Raw genomic sequence first — 20,628 nt, 5'->3', positions numbered from 1 at the left:
ATAATATATAAACCCGATTAACCCAAAGTTTTTACACCTCAAAACTGGTCTTTGTCCTGTAATTTCTTTGTATTTGTAGACCGACTTAAAAATGAAAATGTTACCTACAGAGGATGGTGGTAACTTTTGATGTAATTTCACCCCTGTGGTTTATTTCTGATTCGTTAAACTCGTGGTATTAAAACTGTTACTGCAATTTATCTCAGTAAACTGTACTAGTCTGAAGGTTTTTGTAAACTTGCTGGAGAAAGTAACAAGTTCTACAGTACATACATGTATTCCGATGCCGTCATCGTCTCAATATGTAGCCCTATCTTAATAATACATGTACATACAGTTATCCTTTCAACCAGCATAAAGCAAACAAACTGGAAGGATATTGAGAGTCTGAAAGATGCTGTCATTTCTTCTCTTCACGTGTCGTCATTTAATCTTTTCATGTTTTTAATCTCCTCTTTACTTCCATTTCCTGACCCTGCTTTGAACCCAAGCCTGTTCCCTAGTTACCTGCCAGAAAAGCTCAATAGAAAATACCATCTGAAATGTTCTGGTTACTGGAGTTCATAGGCCATTCCATCTGAGGGCACCTGGCCCTGGTCATTAGAATCGCATGGGGTTTTAAGGTCAAACCGGTGTGCTGCTGTTATTGCTCGCTGTATTTCAGGGGATTTGTATGAGGTTGTTTTGTGCAAACCTTGACTTCAGCGAACCGTGAGGTGGCCACTATTGAATCAGATAGACCTCCTGCAGATAAAATGCTATATAAATATAGATTGCCATGTCATTCAATGGGAACTTAATCCACAACCATGACCTGGAGACAAGCTATTCTCAGAGCACCAGATCTCCTAAGAATGTCTTTGTTTGTCACACAAAGCCGGGTGTGTTAATCCGGATAGATTGCCTCGCTGCCTTTAAATCACTTTTGACAAATCAAAAAAACAAGGTTTGTTGCTTTGGTGCTGTGCAAACAGGAAAGGGATGTGCTATTAAAATCAAGAAATGATCGAAAACATTTAATTATCAGACAGACAATACAAGATCACTAAGTATACAACATATAAAACCCTATATAGGGTAAAGTGATTCTTTATTAATACAAAATCTACATTTTGACAGCTTCTAAAGCCTTTGAAGATGTACAAATGGTTACAAATCTTGTGAGATTCAAAGAATACTGAATTGATATAGGTTGGTTTTATTGTATTTATAATAAATGACATTAATTAAGCATGTCTAATGACATTTTATTTAACCCACTTTATGCATGTTCATAATTTCCGCATCATTAAGTATAAATATTAATAATATGAAATGAATTGAAATTGGGTCATTTCTGTAGCATAATTCAACTAATTATTCTTAGTGTCCTTGTTGCATATGTTACTTACTGTAGTTATAATAGTAAATAATGTAATTATATGCAAATAACCCTAAACCATGCAAATACATACATGCAAATAACCCTTAACCGAACCCTATAGTCAGTACATGTTGTTAATTAATATTACTCAGTATTTAAATGTGTAAATACACTGTAACAAGGCCACCTTAAGATAAAGTATATATAAAAAATAAAATAAAATAAAAAATCAATAAAGAAAATCAGTCATAATGATGAACAACATATACATCTTTAAAGAAAAAAAGCACTGCGTTTCGTCAACACCTTTGCTCGCTCTACATCCTCAAGGTGGTATAGAACGGAACATTTCTAGGTACAGATACTAGTGAAGTGAGAGGATTATTCATGGGAAAGTGTGTTTAGGGGATTCAGCCCCCTCACTTGCATGGAAAAGCATTTTCTTATTATTCACAAGCGCCTCAGGTGACAAGTGTACTCTCTTTACACTCTCCTTCAGTCCTGTAATATTCCTGTTGATGTCCTCTACCTCATTTAAAGTAGAAACATGTACCAAATATGACAATTATATGGAATATCATAAACTTTAAGTATGTATATGCACAATGAAAAAAGTGAAATAATATTGATAAAGGGAGAGTAGAAGAGTCAAATGCTAATTTTAGCATTATAAATAAACGTGTTCTGCAAAACAAAGACTTTTCATTCTATGTTTTACTGATTGTAAGGGATGCACTTTAGATTTTATATTTATTTATTAATTATTATTATTAATTTTTATTTTTTATTTTAGTCACTGACATGTTCTTAAATTTCTCATGCACAATGTCATGTGTAGACGCATTAATTTGTTCTTACCCTCTTTCTAATGTTGATAAAAGTATTCTCAGGGAGCTTGTGCCTGCAGGTAGTAATTAGCATAATACAGTACATTTCTTAACATATATATATACACACACACACACACACACACACTTCACATTTCGACGCACATGCACCCGGCCATCCATGTGATGTAAAAGAAAACGTGATTCATCAGACCAGGCCACCTTCTTCCATTGCTCCGTGGTCCAGTTCTGATGCTCACGTGTCCACTGTTGGCTCTTTCGGCGGTGGACAGGGGTCAGCATGGGCACCCTGACTGGTCTGTGTCTATGCAGCTCCATACACAACAAACTGATGCACTGTGTATTCTGACACCTTTCTATCAGAACCAGCATTAACTTCTTGAGCAATTTGAGCTACAGTAGCTCGTCTGTTGGATCGGACCACACGGTCCAGCCTTCGCTCCCCACGTGCATCAATAGCCACGTTTACATGTACACTTTTTTGTCATTCCGATTAAAATCATTCCGATTGAAAGATTCGGTGGAGTGTTTATATGAGACGTTATCTAATCCGATATATGGTGTTTACATGCACCGGGGCTTTCAATCTGAATGACTTTGTGACATGCGCACATTAGCTTATGTCCTGTTTGCTGCCTTGTATTCCTGTCAACATGGAGTTCCATTATTTCTTATGCGTGATAATTTTATGTATAGTGTTGCTCTTAATCAAGCAACAGCGGTAAATATGTAGCATATTACTCCTGGATGGTATGAGGAAAAGACGGGAACAGGAAGCTGACCTGTTTGGTGGCTGTGCATCTCTAAAGAGCGTCTCAATACTACCCCTCCCTCCTCCGTAAAGCAGAAGCGTGTGGATGAAGGTCCGAAGTAATGATTCATTGAGTTCCTTCAGTTGCTAATGAGCCTTGGCCGCCCATGATCCTGTCGCCGGTTCACCACTGTTCCTTCCTTGGACCACTTTTAATAGATACTGACCACTGCAGACTGGGAACACCCCACAAGAGTTGCAGTTTTGGAGATGCTCTGACCCAGTCGTTTAGCCATCACAATAAGGAGAGTCTTTAGGCAGGACGGGAAGCCTCCAGGGCGGTGCCAGTGGTACAGGGATCCAGGGAGGTGCGGGCAGTTCTGGGGCCCAGGGTGGTGCTGGCAGCTCAGGGGGCCAGGCCGGAGCCGACAGTTCAGGGACGGCTTCCTTGGCTGTTGACGGGTAGACGGCTAGACCCCCCAACACCCCCCTCTGGAACAGACTCTGGAGCTGGTATTGGCTCTGACCAAAAGTCAATTAACCATAAGTCCTCCACAGGTTCTGGAGAGGACTCATTTTCAGGTGTGGCCATCATGGGACGAGGCTCTGGAATGGTGGCCATATTGGGACGAAGCTCTGGAATGGCGGCCATCTTGGGATGAGGCTCCGAAATGGCGGCCATCTTGGGACGAGACTCTGGAATGGACTCAGGTGTTGGAGCAGATTCCGGAGCGGTGGGAGTGGGAGGAAACCCACGCTGGGCAGCTGGTGTTGATAGCACTGTGGTTTTCCAGCACCCTCTCCACAAACTCAGTGAAACTCCCCGGAGGACCCACACTGGATAGGTGTACCTTCCACTCCTTGTTTAAACTGGTCAAGTAGAATATAATAAGCGAACGGTCTGGAAAATGAGTGAGGTACGGCAGCTGTCGAAACGTCCAGGTGTGGGCCTCGAGTGACTGCTGTTTTTGGTCCATACACATCAATTGGACTCCAGGTAGGTCCATCTTTCAGTCTGGGTCTAGCTTTCTGTCAAGATGGGTTGTAGTATTTAAATCGCACAACAAAGGATATATCTTCAGGAATCTTTACTGGAGTAATCCAAACAAGGAACAGGGGAAATAACCAGGAAAATAAGCTACAAAAACACCATATAACGATAAACAAAGCTAGACAAAGGACAGACTGAAACTGAAGGCTTAAATACACAGCAAACAGAGGAGTTAACGAGACTAAATTAACAAGACACACCTGAACTGAACACTAATTAATCAGTGACCTAGGATACAAACAGGCAGGCACACAAGGAGAACTGAAACAGTTAAACTCATACATGAACAGAACAGGGAAAGATCAAAAACCAAGTCAAAACAGATATAACCCTGACAACTGAATGAGACCCAGTGTATTTTTTTTTTCAGGAGATACAACACATCTATAACACTTTATATAGACAAATTCTGAACCGCACAGAAATATCTTTTTATTTCTTTTTCATAACTTGCCTTTGTTTGCTAAGGGTGGTTTCCAGTGTCATGGGAAGATTTATCTTTGAAGCTCATGAGGCAGAATGTTTGTTCTGTATTTCAATTAGCCAGCAGCCCATAAAATTAAAAATATACTGCTAACAGCTGTAAAGACACATAGCAATATCATAAAAAAACAAAAAACTTGTAACCAATGGCACAGACGCTTGGATACACACAGGAAACCCCTTTAACATATTTTTTCGACATGCAGGGTACTCCATTGCTTTCAATGAAAAACCTTTGGCGTCATACACAGACTACAATTTTTAGGCAATGATTGGGTTATAATTTTTCCATTATGACTATGAGCTGATGTGTGACTCAATTTCATCAGCTAGCATAATTTTATTTAAATTTATTTATTTTTTTATTTATGCTATTTAGAAACATTTGAGCATGTAACACAACCCCACCCCTAAACCTACCCATTTGTGTATTATTTAATAGCAAACACAGGATATAACAGGCAGTTATGACTACAAACACAATTTATTCCAAAAAGTACAAATATTCCAAGTGTTTCGAGGCCAAACATTTGATTTGTGTGAAGAAAAGCCCCAAGTGCGATCATCATATCCATCCATCATAGATCCTGTTCACACATTCAAAAATTGCTACCCGAAGAAGCATTACATCAGCTTTGATAGTGAAATGGCACTGGCTCTCATATGTTTCGTGACTGATTCCATCATTACGTCAGCTTTGATTGTAAAATGGCACTGGCTCTCATGTGTCTCGTGACCGACTGTGTCATGCTAAAGAGTTAGGTGTAATACTTTTTTAGTTGTTTAATAGTGTAATAGTTGTTTGTAATACTTTTATACTGTTTTTGGTCAGTTTTTGCAATAAATACCTGTGACTGTACTTTTATTTGCCTGTTATGTGTTTTATATTGTTGAGAAGTGGGTAGATTTAGGGTAGGGGTAGGGGTAGGGGTGGGGTTAGTTGCTCCAAATAAAAGTATAAATATTTATAAAATATTCTACTTTTACAAATGCAAAAAAATTAAATGCGTTTTGATCTGACGCGTAAGGCAAACAACTGAAAGCAATTATGCTAAAGAGGTACACTGTGCATTAAAGGGCACCTATTATGCAAAATCCACTTTTACATGGTGTTTAACATAAATGTGTTGGCAGTGTGTGAACATAACCACCCTACAATGATAAAAATCCACCCACTCCTTTTTTTAATCCCCATTGAACCAAAGCAGTCTCATTAGACATGGCATTTTGATTCTGACGTCACACTGCTCAGGCCCAGCCCACAGTCACTGACTGACAGTCCTGCGTTACCATAGTTTCCGCCCTAAGCGAACATAAGAATCTTCCTTTTCTCCCAATAATCGGAGCCATGAGGACAAAGTGGATTGGTTTTATTTTTGAACAGAAAAACAGGTTTCGCTAAAAAGTTGTTACTCAAGGATGGATCGCTACCAACTGTTCGTGATCCATCTTATAGTCTCCAGAGTGATTACGGCAGCAATGAAGGTTCATCTTCTTCTTTTAAGGATATAAAGTTGACCAGTTTATTAAACACCCCCATCAAAAAAAAAAAAAAAAAAAAGAATAAGGTGTGTATATATTTGTTTACTGTTAGCTGTAACAAGTGTTTTTGTGTAATTTGCTGTGTATGTTGATGATAATGCAAGGGAGAGAGAGAGTCTATGAATGAGACTTTAACTCTCTGGGGTCGGGAAACGTGCCGGCGCGTTTTGCGGGATTTTTTCACATTACAGCAAAACAGACTTAGAATACTCCGTCATTTTTTGTCATAGAGACATAAGTAATATATCAATTGAAACTATAGAATATCTTCTTTTATTTGTGTACACTCAGAGTAAAAACAAAATGTTGTACTTTTTGCAAAATAAAGACAACTAACATGATGCGTGATCTGTCGTCTCCCTCTGAACGAAGTACAATCTGATAGTTCTCAGAAAATTAACTGTAACTTAGTGAATACTAATCACAAAAAAATTAGACTTATGTCTAAAGAAACGTTGGAATGTCAGGTTTTTAAATCGTGTAAGTCAGATCGAAAACAAATATTCTGTTTATGTAATCTGTATGAAAACAGAGCCATGTCAGACGCCCGTGATTCAGCTCATTATCCGCTAATGCGGCCACGCTCACGGAGCGAACGCTATTCAGACGCAAATTCTGAGGCAATACATGTATACATCATTGCAATCGTGTATTTATTGTCTTCAAAAGTGTTTATCTGCATGTTATAGCCATGGTTAGCAATCTCTGGAAGCCTCTGTTATTTCCTGGAATGTCACATGGCCTGTTCTTCTTTAGAGTAATTTGTGGACTAAAGGTGCACAGAGCGCCCTCTGGCTGCAAGTATGAATTGAAAACACAGTATCCAGCGCTCATAGTGATGACAATAAATATTGAATAAATATTACTCCTCTGTATAGAAAATTGACATAAACATATGAGAATCCATCAATATTTCTCCAAATGTGCATGCTTTTAAGCTAAAAGCCTAGATGAAATGCCATAGAGCAGTGTTTCTCAAACTTTTTACACCAAGTACCACCTCAGAAAATATTTCTCTCTCCAAGTACCACCATAATGACCAACATTTAAATACAGTAGCGTAGTAGGCCTAACTATTCAGCTAAAATTAAAAATCGAGGCAATTTATTCCAAATAAGTATATTTATTATTGTTAAACACTGTAAATGCACAGTTTGAACATCAACACTGCACTTACATACAGGAAAATAAATAAAAAAATAATTAAATTAAAATGTATTGAACCTAAAAAGTTGAATAAAAACTGTACTGTACTTTAAATGTTTAAATAAAAATGAACTTAAATAAAGATCAAATTAAAATGTGTTGTACTTAAATGTTAAGTAAACAATTTACTGTACTCATTAAAAAAACAACACAGGCTGTATGTGTAATTGCAAGTAACAATAACAGCTGTAACATAACTGTACTAAAGTCAACCGAAGCCTGCTTTGATTATGGGTGTACCACAGGATTGAATGGTGGACTTTGAATGCTTCAGTTCATCATGTTTTCGTAAAAAACCCCACTGGTTTGTCCTTAAGTGCCGTGTGTTTGGTTGTTAGATGTCATTTGAGATGCGATGGTTTCATACATTCATTGCTAAGAACTTTGCCACATAACACACACTGCGGCCTGGGCTCGTTCTCTCTCCCGCTACAAATAAATCCAAATTTGATGTAGTTTAAGTCATAATTTCTCACTGTTTTGTACCGTTTGCTGCTGCTAGCAGATGCTCCGGCGACATCACCGGCGCTATCAAAGCCACTGTTAGCACCTGTGCTCGGTTCACTTTTGTCCTCTTCAGTTCTTGTGCTTGACACTTTCTCTTCCTGATCCACACTTCTCTTACCAGATTGAAGCCACGATAGCAGTTTCGTTGAACTTTTTTTATAATTTATCCACCTCCACCTCTTCCCATCACAGCCAATTCATATTTAATTCAGCGATTCCTCTGCGTACCACTAGTGGGAGCCTGTGTACCACACTTTGAGAATCACTGCCATAGAGGTAACATGACTTGTTCAGACACTTTGCATCACAGAAATACATTATATTTTGAAGTATATAATAGAATACCATTATTTTAAATTGTAATAATATTTCAAAGGATTGGTGTATGTTTGATATACAGCATGATGAGCTTGAGACATGATCACAGAGGGTTTTTTTAACATAACCTACCTGACTGAAAGAGCTCATTATTATGCAGGTCAGTAGCTCATGTGAATCACAGCATTATTCATGAAGATTCACGCCTCCACGCATACTGTGTTTCTTGACAAAAAGTGTCTTACAAAATTTAAATCTCTCTATTGTTTTATATGAACGAGTAGGCAGGATAATTTTTACATCATTCTGAAGCAAAAATTCTATTCTGCAACCTCCAATACCCAGAAGTCTTTTGAACACAGATTTAATATATTTTTTTTGGCTTTATTTCAGTGACTTAAGTTTTTTGTTCTTTCAATAATCACGCATAAACGTTATTCCTTCAGAAATACAAACATGTACATACATGTTGTTTACATATTATGGTAGCCAAGTTTGTGCTGAATACAGTGTAATGACAATTTTGCCATTAATATGTTTATGAACAACTGAAAAAAGCACAAATGTCAGGGCATGTCAAAACTTCTCCAGGGCCTCAAAACAGCCTCAGACTCCAGAGGGTTAATGTGCACTTCTTGTACTGTGTTTTATTCAGCTCTTACGGTGATTTTCTGGAGTGAAAATGGACGCTTTATATTTTGTGTGATGTACAATAAACAATAAAACTAATCAGTAAAGTTTTGGCCATCATTCGGATGGGATCCACTATAATAGGCTTGTACTAATAGTGGATAAAAGCAAGTTGACAACATAATTTATAACTGTAATTAAACTGAACAATACCTGTTCTGTCTCCATACAGCATATATTCTCTGGCTCTGTAGGAATCATTGTCTGACTCTGGTTCGAACATATAAGGCTGAACACTGCTATTTTCTGATATTTTCAGTGCATGAGATTGTCCTGTTTGTTTGTTGCAGGAGCTCTTGAAGCTCCTCCCTCTTCTTGAAAAGGGGGCCAGGAGCAGCAGCTCATTTGTATTTAAAGGGACACACACAAAACAATGTGTTTTTGCTCACCCCCAAAAGTGGTCATTTTAACATGCTATAAATATATTGTTTGTATACTAGGGTAGGGATGAACAATACAGTAGGTTCTACAATACCTATCAAGTCAATCCCTAAATATTGAATTAATTTCTAATCATTTTAAATAAACAGCTAATATTCATTAGCCTGTCGCTGGTTTCATATGAGTTTTAAAAGGGACTGAGGCGATCAAGTACACATTAGGAGTACCCATTACGGCGTTAATCGCACATTTTTGGGGGGGCTAAAGCCTTCCTAAAATGGGCCTAGTGACGCCCCATGGGTAGGCATTTCACATACATAAAGTATATACATTTGGTATATGTATAAATGTATGTTATAACCACTCTTTATCTGCACAAGCATTGTTTTGTCACATTATCTGCTACACTACAATCCTTCCAGGATTTAACAGTAATTAATTACATTAAAAATACTGTATTCAGATTATTACTGTGAAAACAATGCAGGTTAGAACATTGCAATACAACATTACTTTAAAAAAAAATAGCCATGTTGTTAGCTGCATTGTAGTAGTGTACACAGAAATGTTATGTGTCACGTACAGGCTTGGACACAATGACCAGAACTTTCGCAGAACAAGTGATTCACCGCTGAGACATCCGATTGTTCTCCATCCCAGGGGAACAGAGGTGGCTGGTATCTGAGTATGCACTGGAAAGGTGTTAATCCAGTCTCAGGTTGTCATAGCGAAATTTGGGCATACTCGGCCCATGCCAGGAACCAGTGCTAGGAGTTCTGGTGGCTGTGGCAGACAGTGCGAAGAAAGCACCCTATTTCCTGGATCTTCATCTCCGTTTGCCCATTTGTCTGAGGGTGGTATCCAGACAACAGACTGATGGACATGCTCAGGAGTGAAAAGAAGGCCTTCCAGACTCAGGAGATAAACTGTGGTCCTCTATCCAAGACAATATCTTCTGGCAAGCCAAAGTTCCTGCAGATGTGGTTGAAGAGTAATTCAGGTGTTTCCATGGCTGTGGGCATGCCATTCAAAGGGATAAGATGCATACTAGCCTTGGAGAATCTGTCGACGATGACTAGAATGTAAGTGCAATCATTGGAGGCTGGCAGATTGGTCATAAAATCCAATCCCAGATGTGACTATGGTGTTCGTGGAATGGGTGTCTTTGCCATGGCACATTCATCACAGCCTTGGACGAATCTTTTGTTGTTGTTTCTCATCCTAGGCCACCAGAACCGTTCCTGGATGAGTGAGAGGATACAATTGGTCCCAAGGTGACCAGCACCAACAGAGGAATGGAGTGATTCCATGAGAGGAATCCACTGAGATGTTGGTATGTAAGTTTTGTTAGGAGGGCAGCCTGGGGAGCTGAATCAGTGATGGCAGCCTCGGCAATCCTACTGTCCAGAGTCCGGTGCGATCACTTCCACTTAAAATACTTCATCATTTTTGATCATACAGATAAGAGTAATACATCTTTTGAATCTGTGAAGAGTCTACTTTTATTTGTTTGCATTCACAATAACAACAAAACGTTGTGCTTTTGTTAAATAATGAAAGCAAACAGTGCAATTTCTGCTATCTCTCTCTGCGAACTTGAGCGTGCCAAACAAAGAAACGAAACTCCAAGTAAACTTGCCTCAAAGGCATTAAAAAAATATACCTGTAGAAAGTGAAATGAACCAATTCAAATGGAAAACAAATAATCTCAGGTTATGTAATCCATATGAAATGTGCCTATATAGGTGCCTCCACTACTGCGGAGATGATGAGTTAGCTTCGTCAACTTCATCACTGCAGCTGAAAACAGAAAACACTTGTTTATCAATTAATTAATAAAATGTTAAAGCAGTCTCCTTGCTTTCCCCGATACATTCATAATCATTATTTCAGCCGGTGTGCTGTGGCAAGCTTTATGTGTGCACTTGAGTGCTGATTAGGCTATGTAGGCATTAGAGGCTCTTTATTATGATTTCTATGGTTTATTAATAAACGTGTGATTAGTCGACTAATTGCTTAAAATGAAGGACTACTAGTCGACCAGAAAAATCTTTAGTCGAGGGCAGCCCAATACACATGGTTTCAAAGCAGCTTTACAGTGATAGCAGAAAAATGATGCATTTCGGCTGATGTTCAGCTGAAGTCAGTTCAGTGTTGATTCAGTTCCATTGTAAAGATCATCAATTATTAAATTAGTTCATTTCATCTATAAAGCAGTTCTGCAAAAAATTATGCCATCATCCAGATCAATAATATTGTTGAATATTAAAGGGATAGTTCACCCAAAAATTAAAATTATCATGATTTACTCACCCTCAAGCCATCCTAGGTGTATATGACTATCTTCTTTCAGACGAACACAATCAGAGTTATATTAAAATATATCATGGCTCTTCCAAGCTTTATAATGGGAGTGAAGAGGGCATGAGAAAAGTGCGTCCATCCATCATAAAAGTAATCCATACAGCTCCAGGAGGTTAAAAAACAGAAAATTATAAATATATTTTTCAAAAAATATATATTTTTTTTAAATATGGATATTTTCTTACATATTTTGTAAGAAAATATCCATATTTAAAACTTTATAAACTTTAATAACTAACTTCCAACAGTACGATTTGCACCAAAACAGTAACCTCTGATGTGGCACAGGATGTTGGAGTATCATAAGCTTAGACGCCTCTCGCGGTTCAAACAAATAGGGCTGGGCAACAAACTCAAGCTCCTCTTCTCTTATATCGAAATCTTCTAACATTTCTCTTTAAAAAATCTCGTTTTACACTTCTAAATCTTGACCAGTGTTTTTTTTTTTTTTTTTTTTTTGCAGATAATACTTGCAGATAATATCACATTAATGAAATAAAAGCTCAATTAAGTGTACTAAACAGTACATCTTCATGACTGTTTTTCTTTCACTTAATTACACTTTGTCAAATTAAAAGTTTTACTTGAAATGACATTTTAAATCATTATGTTTTAATAATCTCTTGTTGTAATTTAAAGTTACTTATTTTTAAATTGGCTAACATACTAAAGCATGTGTAAAGTACTTGATTATAATTAACTGTAGTGTATTATTTGACATTACATTTAAAAGTTAGTATATCTTAAACGTACTAAATTGCAACTTTATCAATTTGTAATTAAACACATGACATACATGTTTAAATATAAATTACATTAAGTATCTGGTAACACTTTAGTATAAGGAACACATATAAACTATTAATTATGACTTTTCACTTAATAAACTCCTAATTTACTGCTTTTTAATAGTAAGGTAGTTAAGTTTAGGTATTGGGTAGGATTAAGAATGTAGAATAAGGTCTTGCAGAATAAGGCATTAATATGTGCTTTATAAGTACTAATAAACAGCCAATATTCTAGTAATATGCATGCTAATAAGTAACTAGTTAAAAGACCCTAAAATAAAGTGTTACTAAGTATTTTAGTTTACCATAAATGCTTGTCAGTGCATTCAGTGATTTAACCATATTTCAAAGACTGAATTGACATATTCATATGTACATATGTCAAAAATACTCTTAAGTAACTAAGTGCATTTCATGTAAATTGTTACTATTTTACTGTTTCCCTGTTACACATGTACTTACTGGAGTAATAACTATAAATTGTGCATAATTACATGCAACTAACCCTAATCCTAACCTCAGTTTGCGCCCAAGTATAATATTTTACAGTATATTATTTGCGTAATAAGTAGGCTGCTCTTTTTAAAGGTATGCTAAAGTGTACTTATTTTTCACAAGGGGTGACCACAGCGAAGAGTGGGATCTTAATAATGTTGTAGCATTGTGCTGCACATGGAATTACACTGCACAGAACTGAACTGAATACAGTAATTTGTTGTATAGAACATAAACTGCAATAGTATGCTTTGTATCATGAATAAACCATCCAGTTGCTAATTATATTCATATAGCATCATTACTGTCATATTCACGAGTCTCAATGAGCTTCACAAAACTAGTAGCTGAAATGGGAATGAAGCCTATTGATGTTTGAGCTCCAAACATACATTTAAACACAGAACATTTCAATCTAGACAGGGATTAACATGAAAACTTATAATTAAATACATACATACATGTCATATTACCGTTGTTTTTATGAGTACATTTTCAGTGTGGGCTTTTCTGAGTCGTAAATGTTTTCTGAAGCTTCATCCAGTTGGGATGTTTATGGGTGCTGCTTCAGACTGTTTAGTGTCCCCAAAAAACGTGCATCTTTTCTTAGTGCTGTTTCATGAAGCCAAAAGCCACATAACTTGGCCTCACTCCTTCAGGCTCAGCAAACTGTACAGATGATCAAAGGCATGAAATGGCCAGAAATCATGCTTAAATATTTATTTATCATCTATGTGCTGCTTGTGTTTCTCATTGGACGTCTCTTTCCTTCTCAAAATTTGTGTGATTGTTTTTGATCTTGTTTACTGTGGAGCTCTGGAGAGAATTCATTAGCTGTAATTAAGCTTTTACTTGATCAGGGCTTTGGGGAGCAATAAAAAAAGAAACACTTATGTGAAGTCAGATTACAGGAAGCAGTGTGGAATGGGAATGGCAGATTATCAAGCCCGAGACTCTCTGATCGCTATCTTGTTAGTGCTTTATTTGTCAATCGTCTGCTAATGCTTACATCGAGCCTGAGCTAATCCAAACTCCAATGCCTGGGCAACAGCTTATCGATGTGGTTGGGTAGAGGCTTGCGGTGTACCACCCCTTTGAAACCAAGAATCTGATTTAATCCCACAGTCATTAGTGTGTTAAATATTTAAACTGCACCAGCCTGTTGTGTTCGACCAAACCAGTCAGTTTGTAACACATACATAGGGGTGAATTCATGATTGGGACACTTTTTGCCATTGAGATGACTGGGGAAAAGTGTCCCAATCAACCTGAATTCACCCATATATATTGTGTAGCTATGTGTCTTGCTATGTAGCAAAATTTAAACGGACAAATATAACTCAGGTGAGGCTAAAACAATTATAACGTACTCAGACGGAGGGAAACATGAGCTTAAATATAACAGATGGCAAAAGAAAGGATAGTGAACAGGAAACAGACCCTCACAATATTTGCCAGAGCTTATTTGCATATGTTGTAATGCTATAAATTACTCGACCATCTGCTCACCTCATATGTTTGATTTGACAAAGGATTGTAAGGTAGACAATGGAACAAAAAAATTGGTGATATTCCAATAGTTAGATATATATATATATATATATATATTTTTTTTTTTTAAATGCTTAGAAAATGGCATGTTTCACTACACCTTACAGTGTCACAGTACATCTTTTGTACATTTTCAGAAATTCAAGTACTACCATGATATGTACACAAAGCCTTGTTTATGAAATCTGGATGAAGATACCATTAGAAAACATTACCTCCTCTCTCACTATATTTACATGCCTTCTGTATGCTGTATTAGGATAGTTTGGTGGGCTAGTAATGGATACACATGCTGAGTGTAAAATGCCCAATTTAAACATCAATAAGAACATGAAAGACGACTCTCTTCTCTTGTCTCTTTGGTGTGTGTGCCTTGTCTGAAAGCGAAATCTCACTCACTAACAGTTTTAACCATTTGGCTGGCTCATAAAAGACACAGATCCTCCTTTGTGTTTGATAGGCGATGAGGTATGCATAATTTTTGCTGTCTTTGATGATCAAGAAAGAGCTGTTCACGTGACCAGCTCAACTTTACACTGCTCAACTCTGTTCTGATAGCATCTTTAATGGAAAAATTCCTATCTGGTGAGTGAATGTGTTAAATGATACAAAAATAATGAAACAGACCGCTTCATAAATGTTGTATGTAATATATATATATATATATATAAACCAGGGGATGTTCATTTCTTTGCCATATAAAAAGACAAAAACATGAGGCTTTTCCCCAAATCACCTCATAATTTGCTGTCTTAACAACTACCAAAACAATATGTAACTGATATGCAAACCTTTTATTTGCCAATTATTTTCATTTCCTAGCACCAGTGGGTGTGTGATTCTGACAGTCAGTTTTTGACAGTGAAACACACTCTATCAAACTGGCCAAACATGGCTAATGAGGATGCCAAAGAAGCACGCTTTCAATAATATGCAAAGGGCATTCACCCATGAAGAAATCAAACGCTCTTTTACAAGAATTACTGTTGATTTCAGTCTGCTATTTCAGATGTCAGCTATTTCAGTTTGTCTTCAGAGTTTGTTGTGCAGCCCATATAACTAACTGTAGAGTTACATAAAGTTTGTGAAGTTGCAAACGCTAATCAATGGTGTGTGGGTTGAAAATAAGACACTCTGTCAACTTAATACAAATTGAATTATTTCATATTTTAATATATTGCAAACAGCATGTTGCCTTTATAATTGTCACAGTTATCCTCTGTTAGTTTCGGTTTTCATGTTCTTTCAGTTTGTTGTCACGTGTCTTCTTTGTTAATTTGCCATCAGTCACCATGGAGACTAACTAATCATCACAGCTGTTTGTCATTTGAGTTAATCATCTGTGTATTTAAGTTCCTGCTTTTCCTCAGTTCAGTGTCCAGTATTGTTTGTGTATTCTGCACTCTGTCTCGCATGTTGGCTATCATTGTGGATTGTATTAATAAACCCTGTCTTCATCTTCGTCTTCATAGAACCTTAGCGTTACAATAATATCATATTTATATTATGATTATGGTCTGTATGCATGAAAATATAGCTTTATTTATATTTTACGAAGGGGGTCATCATATTTGAGGGTTTTAATGCAAAACACCAAATACTGCTCAACAGATACAATTGCAGAAAAAAATATTTAGGGCATGTAAATGCGTTTTTTTTTTTTTTTTTCTGTACTTTAATTATTATATTATATTATATTATATTATATATGGTCTGGATTTTTGTTTTCACTGTTTACTTTTAGCTTAGAGTTTATAGAAGGCATTGGTTTAAGAATGAAGAAATGTTTCATGAAGTTATATTTAATGAAGTAAATATTTAATGAAAGTCCTTCTTCTGTTCTCTTTATATACTGTGTGACGATTGATAAATAATAATGTGAATAGTCTATGCTTACTATTTTATTTTCTGACCGTTTTCAAGGACCCTGCTGCTGATACTGCATTCTAGGCATCAATAATCTAAAGAGGACTGTTTCAGCAAAGACAGAGGACAGGGTCTTCACTGCTGCAAGCATTATGGTAAATCATTTCGTGTTGATATCGAAATGCACTGTGATGTCGCTTAAGAGGCCATTTACACAAAACCATTTTCAACTAAAAACTTAACCTTTTTATGAGTTTTGGCCGTTCATTTACTTGACAATGTTGTTTTGGGGTTTGAAAACACAAACTTTTGAAAACAGGTTTCAAAGTGCAAGTTTTTGAAAACGATACTGTTATTGTTTCCGTGTAAACTAGAAAAATGCAAATTTGTGAAAACGGTGACATGTGCATGCATTACATGTTCAGTCTATAGCACATACTTTTCTGTTTTTAGTACATCGCTGTTGTGTAAACATACCCTAAATTATAACTGCTGACACTGGACATACATGCAAAAGAATAATTTTCAGAAAAAAAAAAAAAAAAGAAAAAAAAAAAAATATATTTTTTCCAAATATATTATTGTAGTTGTCAGAAACGAACAAAGCACTGTTTAATCTGTGCAAACATAAACAAATACACCTCACACATTCACTAAAATACACTGCTTAAAAAAAATTAAAGGAACACTTTTTAATCAGAGAATAGCATCAAGTCAGTTAAACCCCTGGGATATTGATCTGGTCAGTTCAGTAGCAGAGGGGGTTGTTAATCAGTTTCAGCTGCTTTGGTGTTAATGAAATTAACAACAGGTGCACTAGATGGGCAACAATGAGACAACCCCCCAAACAGGAATGGTTTTACAGGTGGAGGCCACTGACATTTTTTTTCCCTACTCATCTTTTCTGACTGTTTTTCACTAGTTTTGCATTTGGCTAGGGTCAGTGTCACTACTGGTAGCATGAGGCGATACCTGAACCCTACAGAGGTTGCACAGGCAGTCCAACTCCTCCAGGATGGCACATCAATATGTGTTTGCTGTGTCTCCCAGCACAGTCTCAAAACCATGGAGAAGATTCCAGGAGACAGGCAGTTACTCTAGGAGAGCTGGACAGGGCCATAGAAGGTCTTTAACCCTCTGGGGTCTGAGGATTTTTGGGGCCCTGGAGAAGTTTTGACATGCCCTGAAATTTGTGCTTTTTTCAGTTGTTCATAAACGTATTAATGGAAAAGGTGTCATTACACTGTATTCAGCACAAACTTGGCTACCATAATATGTGAGCAACATGTATGTACATGTTTGTATTTTTGAATAAAGTTTATGCGTGGTTATTGAAAAAAACAAAAAACTTAAGTCACTGAAATAAGGCCACAAAACTAATATATATGTGTTCACAAGACTTCTGGGTATTGGAGGTTGTAGACTAGAGTTTTTGCTTCAAAATGATGTAAAAATTATCCTGCCTACTTGTTCATATAAAACATATCAATTTAAATTTTGTAAGACACATGGAGGCGTGAATCTTCATGAATAATGCTGTGATTAACACCTGAGAAGACAAAGACCAGCATAATGACCTGCATAATGAGCCCTTTCAGTCAGGTAGGCTATGTGAAAAAACTCTCTGTGATCATACTGATAACAGGAATACGTTAATATAATGTCCACTCTTGACAAAAAACACATGAATTTTTTTTATCTCATGCATGCACGTATTATTGCACGTGAAAATTTTTTTGTATAGGCCTATTATAGTTTAAATTACAGTACCAGTCAAAAGATTGGACGCATTACTATTATAATGTTTTTTAAAAGAAGTCTCAAGTCTCTAACCAAATAATGGTTTTCTATTTGAATATACTTTGTTAATGTACAGCTGACAAACTATACATCATTAAAAAGATCTAAGACTAAAGTTTCACATTTTGACCTCTGTTTTACTCTTATAGTAACCGTAATTTGTTAATAGCCTATGCGTCAGGAATGAATATGAAAAACGGATTTGTTACCTTTGACAAAACAACATCCATCAGGTCTTTTAGCTTAAAAGCATGCACATTTGGAGAAATATTGATGGATTCTCATATGTTTATGTCAATTTTCTATACAGAGGAGTAATATTTATTGTCATCACTATGAGCACTGGATACTGTGTTTTCAATTCATACTTACAGCCGGAGGGCGCTCTGTGCACATTTAGTACACAAATGTCTCAGTGAAGAACAGACATACCATGTGACATTCCAGGAACTAACAACAGAGGCTTCCAGAGATCGCTAACCATGGCTATAACATGCAGATAAACACTTTTGAAGATAATAAATACATGATTGCGACGATGTATACACGTATTGCCTCAGAATTTGCCTCTGAATATTGCTCGCTCCGTGGGCGTGGCCGCATTAGCGGATAATGAGCTGACTCACGGACATCTGACATGTGTCTCTTTTCATTCAAATTACATAAACAGAAATTTTTTGTTTTTGATTTGACTTACACGATTTAAAACCTGACATTTCAACATCTCTTTAGACATAAGTCTCATTTTTTTGTGATTAGTATTCACTAAGTTACAGTTCATTTATAGTTCTGAGAACTATCAGATTGGACTTTGTTCAGAGGGAGACGAAAGATCAAGCATCATGTTAGTTTTCTTTATTTTGCAAAAAGCACAACATTTTGTTTTTACTCTGAGTGTACACAAATAAAAGAAGATATTTCACAGATTAAATGGTGTATGACTCTTAATTGTATGTGCAAAATTGACGGAGTATTTTGAGTCTCTTTCATACTGATAAGAAAAAAGCAAGGTGGTATCATCGGCTCGACCAGCCAACCCCTGAGTGTTAACCCATCAGCAGGACCAGTGTCTGCTCCTTTGTGCAAGGAGAAACAGGATGAGCACTGCCAGAGCCCTGAAAAAAAAAAAAAAAAGACCTCCAGCAGGCCACTGGTGTGAATGTCTCTGACCGAACAATCAGAAACAGACTTCATGAGGGTGGCCTGAGGGCCCGACATCCTTTAGTGGGCCCTATGCTCACTGCCCGGCACCGTGGAGCTCGACTGGCATTTGCCATTGAACACTAGAATTGGCAGGTCCACCACTGGTGGCCTGTGCTTTTCACAGATGAGAGCAGGTTCACCGTGAGCACATGACAGACGTGAAAGGGTCTGGAGAAGCCGTGGAGAACATTATGCTGCCTGTAACATCGTTCAGCATGACCAGTTTGGTGGTGGGTCAGTGATGGTCTGGGGAGGCATATCCATGGAGGGACACACAGACCTCTACAGGCTAGACAACGGTACCCTGACTGCCATTAGGTATCGGGATGAAATCCTTGGACCCATTGTCAGACCCTACGCTGGTGCAGTGGGTCCTGGGTTTCTCCTGGTGCACGACAATGCCCAGCCTCATGTGGCGAGAGTATGCAGGCAGTTCCTGGAGGATGAAGGAATTGATACCATTGAATGGCCCCCACACTCGCCTGACCTAAATCCAATAGAACACCTCTGGGACATTATGTTTCGGTCAATCCGACGCCGCCAGGTTTCACCCCAGACTGTCCAGGAGCTCAGTGATGCCCTGGTCCAGATCTGGGAGAAAATACCCCAGGACACAATCCATCGTCTCATTAAGAACATGCCCCGACATTGTCAGGTGTGCATTCAAGCACGTGGGGGCCATACAAACTACTGAGTACCATTTTGAGTTGCTGCAATGAAATTTCAGCGAAATGGACTAGCTGCATCATTTTTTGTGTGAATTCAAGTGTCTTTGAATTCAGTCCTCTGTAAGTTGATAATTTTCATTTCCATCAAACGATGTGGCATCCTTTCGTTCCTAACACATTACCCAGTCCATATCAGTATAGAAATCCCGCATTATATTTTTCCCCATTGAGATCTGATGTGTTTTCCAAGTGTTCCTTTAATTTTTTTTGAGCAGTGTATTTAGCTTAACTTTATGGAGTGCATGTGGGATTTTATTTTTTAGAGCTACTTGAACAAATGCCAGCTTCAAGAAATGCATCCACAGCATTCACCTACAACAACTGATCTTGGGTATTGCTCCACATTGACAGAAGAATCTTAAAGTTCTGTTTTAGCAATGTCAAAAAAGAAACTTAAAGCTGGAATAGAAAATGTTTTTGAAGAAGAGAAGACACATTGTTCAATTAGGTAATGTATTGCTTCTAGTTTAAGATTAATTGGTATTTAATTTGTTTTGCTGCAGGCAGAAGTCACTTTTTGATAAGTTATATCAAGCGTACATCACCCGAGGTTTCAGAGTCTGGTGTACGTTAAATGTGACTTCAAAGGTGAAAAGGAACTCGAAGGCCAAGTAAAAACCTTGCAGCAAACAAGCTGTACTTGTTTCTCTAGCTGCACAAACAGCCCTTCTCCTGCAGTTCATCAAAACTTCC

Source organism: Ctenopharyngodon idella, chromosome 16 (assembly GCF_019924925.1).
Source record: "Ctenopharyngodon idella isolate HZGC_01 chromosome 16, HZGC01, whole genome shotgun sequence".
NCBI lineage: Eukaryota > Metazoa > Chordata > Actinopteri > Cypriniformes > Xenocyprididae > Ctenopharyngodon > Ctenopharyngodon idella.
This window is presented reverse-complemented; position numbering follows the sequence as displayed.